This window comes from Ovis canadensis, chromosome 18, assembly GCF_042477335.2.
Source record: "Ovis canadensis isolate MfBH-ARS-UI-01 breed Bighorn chromosome 18, ARS-UI_OviCan_v2, whole genome shotgun sequence".
Classification (NCBI taxonomy): Eukaryota; Metazoa; Chordata; class Mammalia; order Artiodactyla; family Bovidae; genus Ovis; species Ovis canadensis.
The window spans coordinates 15,050,453-15,069,173 of NC_091262.1; the positions used below are offsets into that span (position 1 = coordinate 15,050,453).

Genomic DNA, 18,721 nt, shown 5'->3' on the forward strand with positions numbered 1-18,721 from the left:
TTTTTATACTCCACAATTAAGTTTAGGAAATCACAAAAACATAGATCACTGATTTGAATGAAATGCATAAGTTTTTAGCAAAGTGTTTAAGTTACAAATGAAAATTACCAAAGAATGCACAAAATTGATGTTTATTCCACTTTTGTGTCATATTTCTGGATCCTTCACCGATGTTACATGAGAAAGAAAAACTAAAGCAAAACAAATGGAGAAACTGAAATCAGAATCACTAATCTTATCAAGTGGGGAAAAAAATAAATTAAAATCTAGCAGCCATCAGCAAGAGTATAGCAAAGATAATGCTGTAAAAAGAAACAAAGAAAATTGCCAGAAAACTGTATGCATCATACTCTTTCAAACCAGCAAAATATGCTCCTGCATACAATGGAACATAAACAAAATAACTTTCTTGTCAGGAATAGAAATGAAAGATCTTTTTTTTTTTTTTTTTTAATATTGTAGATGGGGCAAATGTGTTTGTAATGGTTAATTCTATTAAGCTATTACAGAGTGGACCAGGAATACATTTATGGATTCTGGGGATGATGTGTACTGTAATTCTTTGATTGGGATAATGGACACTCTAAAAAAGAAAAGAAAAGAAAATATGGACACAGAAGTATAAGACAAAGGCAAATGAGACTTCTCTTGTATCTTAGTCACATTTAGGTGGACATCAAATTTAAATGCAGTCCACGCTTCTTTTGAAGAGGATTTGGTTCAGCTCCAAAATCTCAATTCCTTGAGGCAGTCTCCTATGAGAATACTCAGAAGGTGTCTTCTTAAACAACAAACCTATTTTTAGTGGTGGAGCCACTCTGAGTAGCTGTGCCTGCATGGGACTGATAACCAATCACTGTCATTGGAGGAAGTCCTAACCTTTCCTTGTACATCTTCTCTATGTGTGTAGCAGCTTCTCTGTTTTCACATTCAGTAGTCCATATTGCTATTTTATCACCTTTAGCTCTAACGTTAACAATAACTCTACATACATCATCACTGTAGTCATCAAAAGATTCTCCAATAAGGCACACCAGTGTCTCTAGCCAAAAACAGTCGAGGTCACTTCATCTCGGCTATTTGTTCAGAGTAATTAGCCATCGTCTTCCTCGTTTGTTTTTCTCATCTTCCCACATAGACTCAATACCATCCTTTAAAAATGAGTAGTCACAGCCAGTCATTAAATTACTAGACAACTGGATATGGTTGTACAGAGCCCAAAAGTCTTCAACAATATCAAACTTAGACATCAATCAAAGGTTTGCTTGCCAAGTTTTGCTTTTATCATTTTTAAAAAACCAGAGTGCCCATCTGTTCTGTGAAGGGTGTTTAGTGTGCTGGGTTAGCAACCTCCTGATTAGATTCTGTTTTCTCTTCTACTGTAGGCGGGGGATTTGGAGTCGGGGTGGTTTCCTAAATTGGGAGGGAAGCCAGTAGAAGAGATAAAGAGAAAATCAAATGGAAAATTAACTTGAAAATTTAAGTTTCTATTTCCAATAAACTGTGTCTGTGAAATCTTCCAGAGGGTAAAGACTCGGAAGAACAGACAGATCTAGATCCATTTTCATTCTCTGAGGCATGCGCAGAGCATGGAAAGGATGAATGAATGGAAGACAGGCACTTGTGAAACCCAGCAGGCCCTGCTGGCAACCACACTGGCAGCAGCTCTCCATAGGCCTCACTCCTCCCCAAAAAAGACCCTATATTTAATGTAAATTTCATATATATATATATATATATATTACAATTTTTGTGATTGGTTTTGTTTTGCATTTTTAATATTGTATTTTTGAGAGTCTAAACTCTACTCTGGATTATTAATCTTTGCTTTTTGGTATTTGTTATCAATTTTGTACCTTTAAGAATTTAATCTTCAGTATCCATTTTCACTTAGGGGCATGATTACTGGTTTGATTGCTCTCTTCCCTATTGACTCTCCCTGTTATTCCCCAGGTCACCTCTATCTCCTCTCTCCCCCTTCCCTTCTCTACTTAACTCCATGAATCTCTCTGGGTGTTCCAGGCTGTGGAGAACACTTAGGGAACTTATTACTGGCTAGACTGGTCTCTCGTCTTTTGACTCCCCCTCTTCTCCTGATCACAAATATCTCCTTCCTCCCTCTTCTCTTCTCCGTGTAACTCTGTGAACCTCTCTGTTTGTCCCTTGTTGTGGAGAATTATTTTACCATTAACCTAGAAGTTTTATCATCTGTGCTGTATGGATGAATAAGTCTTGAGGCTACTGTAAGAATAAGACTTGAAAACCAGAGGCAGAAGGCTTAATTCCAAAACTTGAGAACATCAGAGAACTCCTGATTCCAGGGAACATTAATTGACAAGAGCTCATCCAAAAGCCTCCATATCTACACTGAAACCAAGCTCCACCCAAGAGCCAACAAGTTCCAGGAGCCAACAAGACATACCTAGCTAATTCTCCAGCAGAACAGGAACACAGCCCTGAGCATTAAAAGAAAGGCTGCCCAAAGTCATGCCAAAGCTATAGACACCCTAAAACTCACTACTGGACACTTCACTGCACTTCAGAGAAGAGATCCAGCTACCCACCAGAACACAGGTGCAAGCTCCCCTAACCAGGAAACTTTGTCCAACCCCACATACAGAGGGCAGGCTCCATAAAAAGAGGAACCATGAACTTCCAGCCAAAGACAGGACACCCCAGACACAGAAATCTAAACAAAATGAAAAGTCAGAGAAATATTTGGCAGGTAAAAGAACATGATAAATGCTCACCAAACCAAACCAAAGAGGAGGGGATAGGGAGTCTACCTGAAAAAGAATTCAGAATAATGATAGTACAGATGATCCAAAATCTTGCAAACAAAATGGAGTTACAGATAAATAGAGACAAGGATTGAGAAGATGCAAGAAATATTTAATAATGACCTAGAAGAAATAAAGAAGAGTAAATCAATAATGAATAATGCAATAACTGAGATCAAAAACACTCTGGAGGGAAACAACAGTAAAATAGCTGAGGCAGAAGATATGATAAATGAGGTGGAAGATAGAATGATGGAAATAAATGAAGCGGGGGAGGGGGGAAAGAATTAAAAGAAATGAAGACAACCTCAGAGACCTCTGGGACAATGTTAAATGTACCAACATTCGAATCATAGGAGTCCCAGAAGAAGACACAAAGAAAGGGCATGAGAAAATACTTGAGGAGATAATAGTTGGAAACTTCCCTAAAATGGGGAAGGAAACAGCCACCTAAGTCCAAGAAAACCAGAGAGTCCCAAACAGAATAAACCCAAGGTGAAACACAACAAGACATGTATTAATCAAACTAATGAAGATCAAACACAAAGAGCAAATGTTAAAAACAGCAACGGAAAAGCTGCAAATAACATACAAGGGGATTCCCATAAGGGTAACAGCTAATCTTTCAATAGAAACTCTTCAAGCCAGAAGGGAATGGCAGGGCATACTTAGAGTAGTGAAAGAGAAAAACCTACAATCCAGATTACTATACCCAGCAAGGACCTCATTCAAATATGAAGAAGTCAAAATCTTTACAGACAAACAAAAGCTGAGAGAATTCAGCAACCATGAAACCAGCTCTTCAACAAATGCTAAAGGATATTTTCCAGACAGGAAACAAAAAAATTTTATAAAACAACATCAAAAAACAACAAAAAAAAACAAAACCCAAAACAACAAAGTAAATGGCAATGGGATTATACTTATCAATAATTACCTTAAATGTAAATGGGTTGAAAGCCCACCCAAAGGACAAAGACTGGCTGAATGGATACAAAAACAAGACCCCTATATATGCTGTCTACAGGAGACCCACCTCAAACCAAGAGACATATCAGACTCAAAGTGAATAGTTGGAAAAACCTGTTTCATGCAAATGCAGACCAAGAGAACGCAGGAGTAGCCATACTCATATCAGATAAAAGAAACTTTGAAAAGAGACAAAGGAGGACACTACATAATGATCAAAGGATCAATCCAAGAAGAAGATATAACAGTTATAAATACATATGCATCCAACATAGGGGCACCTCAATACATAAGACAAATGCTAACAAGTATGAAAGGGGAAATTAACAGTAACACAGTAATACTGGGAGACTTTAATACCCCACTTGCACCTATGGATAGATGAACCAAACAGAAAATTAGCAGGAAAACACAAACTTTAAATGATACAATAGACCAGGTAGACCTAATTGATATATATAGGACATTTTCCCCCCAAACAATGAATTTCACCATTTTCTCAAGTGCACACAGAACATTCTCCAGGATAGATCCCATCCTGGGCCATAAATCTAGCCTTGGTAAATTCAAATAATTTGAAATCATTTCAAGCATCTTTTCTGATCACAATGCAGTAAGATTAGATGTCAACAACAGGAGAAAAAACTATTAAAAATACAATCATATGGAGGCTACACAACACACTTCTCAATAACCAACAAATCATGGAAGAAATCAGAAATGAAATAAAAATTTTCATAGAAAAAAATGGAAATGAAAACATGACAACCCCAAACCTATGCTGCTGCTGCTGCTAAGTCGCGTCAGTTGTGTCCAATTCTGTGAGATCCCATAGATGGCACCAGGCTCCTCTGTCCCTGGGATTCTCCAGGCAAGAATACTAGAGTGGGTTGCCATTTCCTTCTCCATCCAAAACCTATGGGATTCAGTAAAAGCAGTGCTAAGGGGAGGGTTCATAGCAATACAAGTTTACCTCAAGAAACAAGAGAAAAAACAAATAAATAACCTAAAGCAACTAGAAAAAGAAGAAATTAAGAATCTGAGAGTTAGTAGAAGGAAAGAAATAATAAAAATTAGAGCAGAAACAAATGAAAAAGAAATGAAGCAAAAGTCAGCAAAACTAGAAGCTGGTTCTTTGAGAAGATAAAGAAAATAGACACACCATTAGCCAGACTCATAAAGACAAAAGGGGAGAAGAATCAAATCAACAAAATTAGAAATGAAAAAGGAGAAATCACAACAGAAAACACAGAAATACAAAGGATCATAAGAAACTATCAGCAACTATATGCCAATAAAATGGACAACTTCAAAGGAATGGACAAATTCTTAGAAAAGCATAACCTTTCAAAACTGAACCAAGAAGAGATAGAAAATCTTAACAGACCCATTACAAGCACAGGAGTAGAGATTGTAATAAAAAATCTTCCAACAAACAAAAGCCCAGGACCAGACAGCTTCACAGCTGAATTCTACCAAAAATTTAGAGAAGAGCTAACACCTGTCCTACTCAAACTCTTCCAGAAAATTGTAGAGGAAGGTAAATTGCCAAACTCTTTCTATGAGGCCACTATCATCCTAATACCAAAACCAGATAAAGATACCCCCAAAAAGAAAACTACAGGCCAATATCACTGATGAACATAGATGCAAAAATCCTCAACAAAATTCTAGCAAACAGAATCCAACAACATATTAAAAAGATCATACATCATGACCAAGTAAGCTTTATCCCAGGCATGCAAGGATTCTTCAATATTCACAAATCAATCAATGTGATACACCACATTAACAAATTGAAAGATAAAAACCATATGATTATCTCAATAGATGAAGAGAAAGTCTTTAACAAAGTTCAACATCCATTTATGATAAAAACTCTCCAGACAGCAGGTATAGAAGGAACATACCTCAACATAATAAAAGCCATATATGATAAACCCACAGCAAACATTATCCTCAATGGCAAAAAATTGAAAAAATTTCCCCTAAAGTCAGGAACAAGATAAGGGTGCCCACTCACTACTACTATCCAACATAGTTTTGAAAGTTTTAGCCACAGCAATCAGAGAAGGAAAAGAAATTAAAAGAATCCAGATTGGAAAAGAGGAAGTAAAACTCTCCCTGTTTGCAGATGACATGATCCTTTGCATAGAAAACCCTAAAGACACCACCAGAAAATTACTAGAGCTAATCAATGAATATAGTCAAGTTGCAGGATATAAAATTAACACACAGAAATCCCTTGCATTCTTATACACTAACAATGAGAAAACAGAAAGAGAAATTAAAGAAACAATCCCATTTGCCATAGCAACAAAAAGAATAAAATACTTAGGAATAAATCTACCAAAAGAAACAAAAGACCTATACATAGAAAACTATAAAACACTGATGAGAGAAATCAAAGATGACACAAATAGATGGAGCAGAACATAGAACAGAAATAAATGAAAAAGCAACAAAGGAGACTGCAGCAAAAATCAGCAAAACTAAAAGCTGGTCCTTTGAGAAGATAAAGAAAATAGGCAAACCATTAACCAGACTCATAAGGAAAAAAGGCGAGAAGAATCAAATCAACAAAATTAGAAATGAAAAAGGAGAAATCACAACAGACAACACAGAAATACAAAGGATCATAAGAAACTACTATCAGCAACTATATACCAATAAATTGGACAACTTTTATTGTCTTTTATATACTATGTTCATGGATTGGAAGAATCAATACAGTGAGAATGTGTATACTACCCAAAGCAATCTATAGATTCAGTGCAATCCTTATCAAACTACCAATGGTATTTTTCACAGAACTGGAGCAAATAATTTCACAATTTGTATGGAAATACAAAAAAAACTCCAATAGCCAAAGAAATCATGATAAAGAATAATTGAACTGGAGGAATCAACGTGTCAGACTTCACACTATACTACAAAGCTACAGTCATCAAGACAGTATGGTACTGCCACAAAGGCAGAAATATAGATCAATGGAACAAAAAAGAAAACCCAGAGGTAAATCCACACACCTATGGACACCTTATCTTTGACAAAGGAGGGAAAAGTATGTAATGAAGAAAAAACAATCTGTTTAATAAGTGGTGCTGAGAAAACTGGTCAACCACCTGTAAAAGAATGAAACTAGAACACTTTCGAGCACCATACACAAAAATAAACTCAAAATGGGTTAAAGATCTAAATGTAAGACCAGAAACTATAAAACTCCTAGAGGAAAACATAGGTAAAACACTCTCTGACATAAATCACAGCAACATTCTTTATGACCCACCTCCCAGAGTAATGGAAATAAAAGCAAAAATAAACAAATGGGACCCTATTAAACTTAAAAGTTTTTGCAAGATGAAGGAAACTATAAGCAAGGTGAAAAGACAGCATTCAGAATGGGAGAAAATAGGAGCACATGAAGCAACTGGCAAAGGATTAATCTCAAAAATATACAAGCAGCTCATGGAGCTCAATATCAGAAAAATAAATAACCCAATAAAATATGGGCCAAGAACTAAACAGACATTTCTTTAAAGAAGACATATAGATGGCTAACAAACGCATGAAAAGATGCTCAACATCACTCATTATCAGAGAACTGCAAATCACAATGAAGTACCATCTCACCCCAGTCAGAATGGCTGCTATCAAAAAGTCTCAGTTCAATTCAGTTCAGTTCAGTCGCTCAGACGTGTCCAACTCTTTGTGGCCCCATTAATTGCAGCACACCAGGCCTCCCTGTCCATCACCAACTCCCAGAGTTCGCTCAGACTCATGTACATCAAGTCGGTGATGCCATCCAGCCATCTCATCCCCTGTCGTCCCCTTCTCCTCCTTTCCCCAGTCCCTCCCAGCATCAGAGAAAGTGTATACATTGTGTTGAGTCAGAGTCTTTTCCAATGAGTCAACTCTTTGCATGAGGTGGCCAAAGGACTGGAGTTTCAGCTTTAGCATCATTCCTTCCAAAGAAATCCCAGGGCTGATCTCCTTCAGAATGGATTGGTTGGATCTCCTTGTAGTCCAAGGGACTCTCAAGACTCTTCTCCAACACCACAGTTCAAAAGCATCAGCACTTCGGCGCTCATCCTTCTTCACAGTCCAACTCTCAAATCCATACACGATGACGGGAAAAACCATAGCCTTGACTAGACGGACCTTAGTCAGCAAAGTAATGTCTCTGATTTTGAATATGCTATCTAGGTTGGTCATAAATTTTCTTCCAAGGAGTAAGCGTCTTTTAATATCACGGCTGCAATCACCATCCGCAGTGGCTTTGGAGCCCCCCAAAATAAAGTCTGACACTGTTTCCACTGTTTACCCATCTATTTCCTGTGAAATGATGGGACTGGATGCCATGATCTTCGCTTTCTGAATGTTGAGCTTTAAGCCAATGTTTTCGCTCTCCACTTTCACTTTCCTCAAGAGGCTTTTTAGTTCCTCTTCACTTTTTGTCATAAGGGTGGTGTCATCTGCATATCTGAGGTTATTGATATTTCTCCCGGCAATATTGATTCCAGCTTATGTTTCTTCCAGTCCAGCATTTCTCATGATGTACACAGGGTGACAATATACAGCCTTGATGTACTCCTTTTCCTATTTGAAACCAGTCTGTTGTTCCATGTCCAGTTCCAGCTGTTGTGTCCTGACCTGCATACAGATTTCTCAAGAGCAGGTCAGGTGGTCTGGTATTCCCCTCTCTTTCAGAATTTTCCACAGTTTCTTGTGATCCACACAGTCAAAGGCTTTGGCATAGTCAATAAAGCAGAAAGAGATGTTTCTCTGGAACTCTCTGGCTTTTTCCATGATCCAGCGGATGCTGGCAATTTGATCTCTGGCTCCTCTGCCTTTTCTAAAACCAACTTGAACATCAGAAAGTTCATGTTTCACGTATTGCTGAAGCCTGGCTTGGAGAATTTTGAGCATTACTTTACTAGCATGTGAGATGAGTGCAATTGTGCAGTAGTTTGAGCATTCTTTGGCACTGACTTTCTTTGGGATTGGAATGAAAACTAACTTTTCCAGTCCTGTGGCCACTGCTGAGTTTTCCAAGTTTGCTGCCATATTGAGTGCAGCACTTTAACAGCATTGTCTTTCAGGATTTGAAATAACTCAACTGGAATGCCATCACCTCCACTAGCTTTGTTCATAGTGATGCTTTCTAAGGCCCACTTGACTTCACATTCCAGAATGTCTGGCTCTAGATAAGTGATCACACCATCGTGATTATCTGGGTTGTGAAGATCTTTTTTGTATGTTCTTCCGTGTATTCTTGCCACCTCTTCTTAATATCTTCTGCTTCTCTTAGGTCCATAACATTTCTGTCCTTTATTGAGACCATCTTTGCATGAAATGTTCCCTTGGTATCTCTAATTTTCTTGAAGAGATCTCTAGTCTTTCCCATTCTGTTCTTTTCCTCTATTTCTTTGCATTAATTGCTGAAGAAGGCTTTCTTATCTCTTCTTGCTATTCTCTGGAACTCTGCATTCAGCTGCTTATATCTTTCCTTTTCTCCTTTATTTTTCACCTCTCTTCTTTTCACAGCTATTTGTAAGGTCTCCTCAGACAGCCATTTGGATTTTTGCATTTATTTTCCATGGGGATGGTCTTGATCCCTGTTTCCTCTACAATGTCATGAACTTCATTCCATAGTTCATCAGGCACTCTATCTGTCAGATCTAGGCCCTTAAATCTAGTTCTCACTTCCACTGTATAATCATAAGGGATTTGGTTTAGGTCATACCTGAATGGTCTAGCAGTTTTCCCTACTTTCTTCAATTTAAGTCTGAATTTGGTAATAAGGAGTTCATGATCTGAGCCACAGTCAGCTCCTGGTCTTGTTTTTGTTGACTGTATAGAGCTTCCCCATCTTTGGCTGCAAAGAATAGAATCAATCTGATTTCAGTGTTGACCATCTGGTGATGTGCACATGTAGAGTGTTCTCTTATGTTGTTGGAAAAAAGTGTTTGCTATGACCAGTGTGTTCTTTTGACAAAACTCTATTAGTCTTTGCCCTGCTTCATTCCACATTCCAGGGCCAAATTTGCCTGTTACTCCGGGTGTTTCTTGACTCCCTACTTTTGCATTCCAATCCCCTATAATGAAAAGGACATCTTTTTTGGGTGTTAGTTCTAAAAGGTCTTGTAGGTCTTCATAGAACTGTTCAACTTCAGTTTCTTCAGCACTACTAGTTGGTGTAGAGGCTTGGATTACTGTGATATTGAATTGTTTGCCTCAGAAATGAACAGATCATTCTGTGGTTTTTGAGATTGCATCCACGTATCTCATTTCGGACTCTTTTGTTGACCATGATGGCTACTCCATTTATTCTGAGGGATTCCTGCCCACAGTAGTAGATATAATGATCATCTGAGTTAAATTCACCCATTCCAGTCCATTTTAGGTCATTGATTCCTAGAATGTCGATGTTCACTCTTGCCATCTCTTGTTTGACCACTTTCAATTTGCCTTGATTCATAGACCTGACATTCCAGGTTCCTATGCACTATTGCTCTTTACAGCATCGGACCTTGCTTCTATCACCAGTCACATCCACAACCGGGTATTGTTTTTGCTTTGGCTCCATCCCTTCATTCTTTCTGGAGGTATTTCTCCACTGATCTCCAGTAGCATGTTGGGCACCTACTGACCTGGGGAGTTCTTCTTTCAGTATCCTATCATTTTGCCTTTCATACTATTCATGGGGTTTCAAGGCAAGAATACTGAAGTGGTTTGCCATTCCCTTGTCCAGTGGACCACATTCTGTCAGACCTCTCCACCATGACCTGCCCTTCTTGGGTTGCCCCACGGGCATGGCTCAGTTTCATTGAGTTAGACAACGCTGTGGTCCTAGTGTGATTAGATTGACCAGTTTTCTGTGAATATGGTTTCAGTGTGTCTGCCCTCTGATGCCCTCTTGCAACACCTGCCGTCTTACTTGGATTTCTCTTACCTTGGACGTGGGGTATCTTCGTAACTGCTCCAGCAAAGCGCAGCCACTGCTCCTTACCTTGGATGAAGTGTATCTCCTCACCACCGACCTTCCTGACCTTCAATGTGGGATAGCTCCTCTAGGTCCTCCTGTACCCACACAGCCACTGCTCCTTGGATATGGGGTTGCTCCCCTCGGCCGCCGCCCCTGGCCTCAGGCGTGGAGTGGCTCCTCCTGGCCGCCGCCCCTGGCCTCTGATGCGGGGTGGCTCCTCTCAGCTGTTCCTGTGCTGTTGCAGCCTGGAACTCTCAGCTGCTGCCCCTGACTTCGGACGTGGGGTTACTCCTCTTGCTGCCACCCTTCGGGCATGGGGTCCTCCCGGGTTCTGCCTCTGACCTCGGACATAGGGTAGCTCCTCTCACCCACGCTTAGTGTGCCAGTCACAGCCGCCCAACAATAAATGCTTGAGAGGGTGTGGAGGAAAGGGAACTCTCTTACACTGTTGGTGGGACTGCAGACTAGTATAGTCACTATGGAGAACAGTGTGGAGATACCTTAAAAAACTGGAAATAGAATTGCCATACAACCCAGCAATCCCACTGCTGGGCATACATACACACTGAGGAAACCAGAATTGAAAGAGACATGCATACCCCAGTGTTCATTGCAGCACTGTTTACAATAGCTAGGACATGTAAGCAACCTAGATGCCCATTGGCAAAGAAATGGATAAGAAAGCTGTGGTACATATACACAATGAGATATTACTCAGCTATTAAAAAGAACACACTTGAATCAGTTCTAATGAGATGGATGAAATAGAGCCTATTATACAGAGTGAAGTAAGTCAGAAAGAAAAACACCAATACAGTATATTAATGATATATAAGGAATTTAGAAAGATGGTAAAGATGACCCTATATGTGAGACAGCAAAAGAGACAGATGTAAAGAACAGACTTTTAGACTCTGTGGGAGAAGGCAAGGGTGGGATGATTTGAGAGAATAACATTGAAACATGTATATTACCATATGTGAAATAGATTGCCAGTCCAAGTTTGATGCATGAAACAGGGCACTGAAAGCCAATGCCCTGAGACAACCCAGAGGGATGGAGTGGGGAGGGAGGTGAGAGGGGTTTTGGGATGAGGGACACTTGTACAGCCATGGCTGATTCATGTCAATGTGTGGCAAAACCACCACAATGTTGTAAAGTAATTAGCCTCCAATTAAAACAAATTAACTAATTAGAAAACATTTTAGAGACAACTGGTAAATGCTAATATGTAGAAGATTTAGATGATATTAGAGAATTAAAGTTAAGTGTAATTATGCTGTTGAAGGAATACCAGACCACCTTACTTGCCTCCTGATAAATCTGTATGCAGGTCAAGAAGACCTGGAACAACAGTTTGATTCCAAACTGGGAAAGGAGTACTTCAAGGCTGTATATTGTCACCCTGCTTATTTAACTTATGTGCAGAGTACATCATGTGAAGTATCAGGCTGAATGAAGCACAAGCTGGAATCAAGATTGACAGGAGAAATATCTATAATCTCAGATATGCAAATGACACTACCCTTATGCCAGAAAGTGAAGAGAAACTCTTAATGAAAGTGAAAGAGGAGAGTGAAAAAGCTGACTTAAAACTTAACAGTAAAAAAACTAAGATCATGGCATCCAGTCCCATCATTTCATGGCAAATAGATGGGGAAACATTGAAAACAGTAGAGATCATTTTTTGTGTGGTAGGGTGGTGGGGATCTCCTAAATCACTGCAGATGGTGACTGCAGCTATGAAATTGAAAGATGCTTGCTCCTTGGAAGAAAAGTTATAACCAACCTATACAACATATTGAAAAGCAGAGACATTACTTTGTTAACAAAGGTCTGTCTAGTCAAAGCTGTGGTTTTTCCAGTAGTCATGTATGGATGTAAGAGTTGGACTGTAAAGAAGGCTGAGCACTGAAGAATTGATGCTTTTTTTTTCTTTTAATTTTAAAATCTTTAATTCTTACATGCGTTCCAAAACATGACCCCCCCCCCACCTCCCTCCCCACAACATCTCTCTGGGTCATCCCCATGCACCAGCCCCAAGCATGCTGCACCCTACGTCAGACATGGACTGGCGATTCAATTCTTACATGATAGTATACATGTTAGAATTCCCATTCTCCCAAATCATCCCACCCTCTCCCTCTCCCTCTGAGTCCAAAAGTCCGTTATACACAGCTGTGTCTTTTTTCCTGTCTTGCATACAGGGTCGTCATTGCCATCTTCCTAAATTCCATATATATGTGTTAGTATACTGTATTGGTGTTTTTCTTTCTGGCTTACTTCACTCTGTATAATCGGCTCCAGTTTCATCCATCTCATCAGAACTGATTCAAATGAATTCTTTTTAATGGCTGAGTAATACTCCATTGTGTATATGTACCACAGCTTTCTTATCCATTCATCTGCTGATGGACATCTAGGTTGTTTCCATGTCCTGGCTATTATAAACAGTGCTGCGATGAACATTGGGGTACATGTGTCTCTTTCAATTCTGGTTTCCTCGGTGTGTATGCCCAGCTGTGGGATTGCTGGGTCATAAGGTAGTTCTATTTGCAATTTTTTAAGGAATCTCCACACTGTTCTCCATAGTGGCTGTACTAGTTTGCATTCCCACCAACAGTGTAGGAGGGTTCCCTTTTCTCCACACCCTCTCCAGCATTTATTGCTTGCAGATTTTTGGATCACAGCCATTCTGACTGGTGTGAACTGTGGTGTTGGAGAAGACTCTTGAGAGTTCCTTGGACTGCAAGGAGATTCAACAAGTCCATTCTAAAAGAAATCAGTCCTGAATATTCATTGGAAGGACTGATGTTGAAGCTGAAGCTCCAATTCTTTGCCCACCTGATGTGAAAAACTTGCTGCTGCTGCTAAGCCGCTTCAGTCGTGTCCGACTCTGTGCGACCCCAGAGACAGCAGCCCACCAGGCTCCCCCATCCCTGGGATTCTCCAGGCAAGAATACTGGAACAGATTGCCATTTCCTTCTCCAGTACATGAAAGTGAAAAGTGAAAGTGAAGTCGCTCAGTCGTATCCGACTCTTAGAGACCCCATGGACTGCAGCCCACCAGGCTCCTCCATCCATTGGATTTTCCAGTCAAGAGTACTGGAGTAGGGTGCAAAGACACTGATGCTGGGAAAGATTGAAGGCAGGAGGAGAACGGGACGACAGAGGATGAGATGGTTGGATGGCATCACCAACTCGATGGACATGAGTTTGAGCAAGCTCTGGAAGTTGGTGATAGTCAAGGAAGCCTGGCTTGCTGCAGTCCATGGGGTTGCAGAGTTGAACACGACTGAGTGACTGAACTGAACTGAACTGATGCTGTTGTAGTCATAGAGAATTATTTTTTCCCCAAGAAATGCATGCTGAAGAGGTAAAGTAGTGTAATGTTCTTTCTAATAGGTCCAAAAAAAGTGCAGCTAGGTTAGGTAGAGAAGTTCACATGACAAAGTGTGGAATATTGAATATTGTTGGTGGATAAGTGCATGTCCTCTGTAGTAGTCTTTCATTTCTTCTTTATCTTTAAGATTTCATAATAAAAATTTGGGAGGAAAATTGATTACCAGTTTACCATCATATAGCCAACTTAATATTGCTAGGTAGTCAAGCCCAGGTTTGTTTTTGGCCTCCTGAGGAATCTGTTTGTTGATATAAAAAGGAACTTCATGAACAGAAATCCAATTTGAGCGAGAGTAATGAAGCTCACAAGCAAGTTCCCATGTTAAATTTTGAAGCTCAGAAAAACAACAACAAAAAGAGAGTTTAGAGTATGTAAAGGTAGGGCTACTCTCACTCCAAGTCTGAGTGGGAAGAGATGCTAACCCAGAGCCCTGCCATTAAAATCTACAGTGGACTGAGCCTACACCATGGTCAGAACAGAGGGGACACCTTTCTGTGCGCAGTGCCTGAGAGGAAGGGTGCAGAGCAGAGTGTAGGCTAGATCTCTGCAGTTTCACCAGGACTGATTTAACACAGTTCTATTACACTGTTGGGATCCTTTTGCACACACTAAGTTGGCGTTTTCCTTTAATTTACCACAAATTTCTAACCTGAAAAAAATGTAACTGGAGAAATGCCAATTAGGATGGATGAAAAAAAAAATATTTTCAACGTGCAGTCTTGATTCTTGAAGAAACATAACGTATCTTTAAGAAACATGACGTGCCTTCTTTCTGCCCTGCCCTCCCTCCACCCCTGCCTGCCTGGCCTGACCACCCTGCTCAATATGCCATGCTGTTCCAGCTTTCCCAAGTTTTCTAAGCTGGTCTGCAAGCACATATCCTGTCCAACCGTCCAACTACCTTTTCTGCTCCATGTCCATCAGGCCTACCACTTCCAGGGCAATTTTTCTAATATGTAACACCAACCATGTGTTCTCTCCTTCTTAAAATACTCTTAGAGTTCGCATCACTCCTTCAGAATGAAGCCTAGCTCCTCACTATGCCACACCAGACTCTTGCCTCTCTGTTCAGTTGAGTTCAGTTCAGTCGCTCAGTTGTGTCCGACTCTCTGCGACCCCATGGACTGAAGCACACCAGGCCTACTCTTGCCTCTGCCTCCCCTGAATTTCTAATTTCACCTCTTCCCTTGGTTTTCCCACCTCAGCTCTACCAGATTAGCCTGTCTCCCTGCTGAAGGGTGTTTCCTTGTGTTTTTCCTTCTCTTCTTCCTCATAATAAGTATTTACCTAGCACTGACTGTCTCATCCTGTAGGGACTAAGGAGGGAGTGGACAAGGTAAATGGGGACCTGACCATCTGCAGGTGATCAGGTAAGAATGGAGAAAGTGTTCGAGTGTTTCCTTTGCTGGAAGCTCCTTGTCTCCCTCGTCTACCTGAGGAATGCTCATCTTCCTCTGTAGCATTTCCTTTGACATTCCTCCCCTCCACATACCCTTCCACACACTCCAGAACCTTCAGCTGTCTCCAACCCTTCCTCCCATGTTTGGGACAGTTTGCATCTTTCCACCACAAATATAACCCCGTCAGGACCAGGATTTCTGTCTCATTAATCAAGGAAGGGAGTCTGTTTCGCAGGGACCTAGTGACCTGTGCCAATGGGACATTCTGGTAAATCCTTTAGAGAGGACTTACTTTCCACAACAGTGAGACTTGGATGCAGACATGGGAGTGTGAATGTAGGAACAGGACCCAGTGGGCTCTGTGCTGGAGACCGACTGGACCAACACATTAGTTCACTAAATTATGTGGCTGATTGCTGGGAAAATTAAGGGAGAGTTTTGGACTTCCTCCCTGGTGCCCATCAAGTACATTCATCTCTCAGTACCCACAGAACCCTCTCCCCCCACCCTCACTCATAAAGATGCTAAAATCCATGGATGCTCAAACTCCTTTTATAAAATGATATGATATTTGCCTGTAATCTGTGCACATCCTACCATATATTATAAACTGTCTCCAGATTACTTATCTAGGATGGGCACAATAAAGGACAGGAACAGTAAGGACCTAACAGAAGTGAGAAAGATTAAGAAAAGGGTAACAATACACAGAAGAACTATACAAAAAAGTCTTAATAACCCATATAACCACAGTGGTGTAGTTACTAACCTAAAGCCAGATATCCCAGAGTGGGAAGTCAAATGGGCCTTAAGGAAGCATTACTATCAACAAAACTAGCGGAGGTGATAGAATTCTAGTTGAGCTATTTCAGATACTAAAAGATGATGCTGTATTCAATATGCCAGCAAATTTGGAAAACTCAGCAGTGGCCACAGGACTGGAAAAAGCCAAAAAGGTCAGTTTTCATTCCTATCCCCAAAAAGGGCAATGCAAAAGAATGTTCAGACAACCATACAATGGCACTCATTTCACATGCTAGCAGGGCTATGCTCAAAATCTTTTGAGCTAGTCTTCAACAGTACATGAACTGAGAAATCCCAGATGTACAAGTTGGGTTTATAAAAAGCAGAGGAACCAGAGATCAAATTGCCAACATTCATTGGATCATAAAGTAAGAGAACTCAAGAAAAAAAAAATCTACTTCTGCTTCATTGACTATGCTAAAGCCTTTAACTGTGTGGATCACAACAAACTGTGGAAAATTCTTAAGAGATGGGAATATCAGACCACCTAATCTGTTTCCTCAGAAACCTGCATGCAGGTCAAGAAGTAACAGAACTGGACATGGAACAATGGACTGGGTCAAAATTGGGAAAAGGGTATGTCAATGTAGTATATTGTCACCATGCTTATTTAACTTATATGCAGAGTGCATCAAATGAAATGCTGGCCAGATGAAGCTCAAGCTGGTATCAAGATTGCTGGGAGAAATATCAACAATCTCAGATATGCAGATGATACCACTTTAATGGCAGAAAGTGAAGAGGAACTAAAAACTTTGTGAGAGTAAGAGAGGAGAGTGATAGAGCTGGCTTAAAACACCACATTCAAAAAACTAAGATCATGGCTTTTTGTCCCATCACTTCACAGAAAACAGAAGGAAAAAATGTGGAAACAGCACCAGATTTTATTTTCTTGGTTTCCAAAATCACTGCAGACTCTGACTGCAGTCATGAAATTAAAAGATGCTTGCTCCTTGGAAGGAAAGCTATGGCAAACCTAGACAGCATATTAAAAAGCAGAGACATCACTTTGCTGAGAAAGGTTAGTATAGTCAAAGCTGTTGGTTTGTTCGTTTTCAGTAGTTAGGTATGGATGTGAAAGTTGGACCATAAAGAAGGCTGAATGGGGAATAACTGATGCTTTTGAATTGTGGTGCAGAGAAGATTCTTAAGAATCCCTTGGACTGCAAGGAGATCAAACCAGTCAATTCTAAAGGAAATCAGTCCTGAATAATCCTTTGGCCACCTGATGCAGAGGCAACTCATTCGAAAAGACCCTAATGCTGGGAAAGATTAAATGCAAAAGGAGAAGGAGATAGCAGAGGATGAGATGGTTAGATAGCATCATGGACTCAATGGACCTGAATCTGAGCAAACTCTGGGAGACCGTGAAGGACAGGGAAACTTGGCTTTCTGCAGTCCATGGGATATCAGAGTTGGAGATGACTTTATGACTGAACAGCAACAACATAACTACTTATAACATCTGATATAATGTAAATACTATGTGAAGTGAAGTGAAATGAAATCTCTCAGTCCTGTCCTACTCTTTGCGACGGTAGACTACAAGGCTCCTCCCTCCATGGGATTCTCCAGGCGAGAGTACGGGAGTGGGTTGCCATTTCCTTCTCCAGGGGATCTTCCTGACCCAGGGATCGAACCTGGGTCTCCCTCATTCCAGGCAGATGCTTTAACCTCTGAGCCACCAGGGAAGCCAAAAGTTGTGAATATAATGCAAATAACTGCTACGTGTGTCCAGTTTTGCTCTTTGGAACTTTCTGGAGTTAGTTCTTTTTTATTTTCCAGAATATTTTTTTATCCAAAGTTGATTGAATCTGCAGAGAGGAACACACAGACTCCAAGGGCAGACTGTACTTCTATCCCCTTGCCCTGCCCTATTATTTCTCAAGCACTGACCACCTACAACACAGCACATCATTGATCGTCTGTCTTCTCTTTGCAAAAAATAGATCTTCACAGGTAAGAATTTTTATTTATTTTTTCTTGTTACTGTTAACTGGGGTATCCTGAATGCCCACAGTTGTGCCTAGCATCTAGTAGGTGCTTAATAAATATTTCATGAGGAAATGAATGTCTGTGTCTTAATCCCTTTGGGCTTTATAACAAAATGCCACAGAGTAGATGACTTATAAACAACAAAGTTTATTTCTCATGGTTCTGGAGGCTGGGAGTCCAAGATTAAGGTGTGGGTGGGATCTCGGTCTGCTGAGAGCCTGCATCCTGGTTCATAATCTACACTTTCTTGCTGTGTCCTCACATGGAGGGGCTGAGACATCTCTCTGGAGCCTCTTTTATAAAAATCCAATCCCATCCCTGAAGGCTCCATCCTTATAGTTTAATCACCTCCCAAATATCCCACCTCCTAATGCTATCATCC

The 18,721-nt window shown here is 40.4% G+C and overlaps 1 pseudogene; it reads right to left on the bottom strand.

Moving 5' to 3' along the window:
- Positions 1-747: 747 nt before the first annotated feature.
- LOC138423734 (eukaryotic translation initiation factor 4E-like) overlaps positions 748-18,721 on the bottom strand; it is a 40,503-nt pseudogene continuing 22,529 nt past the window's right edge.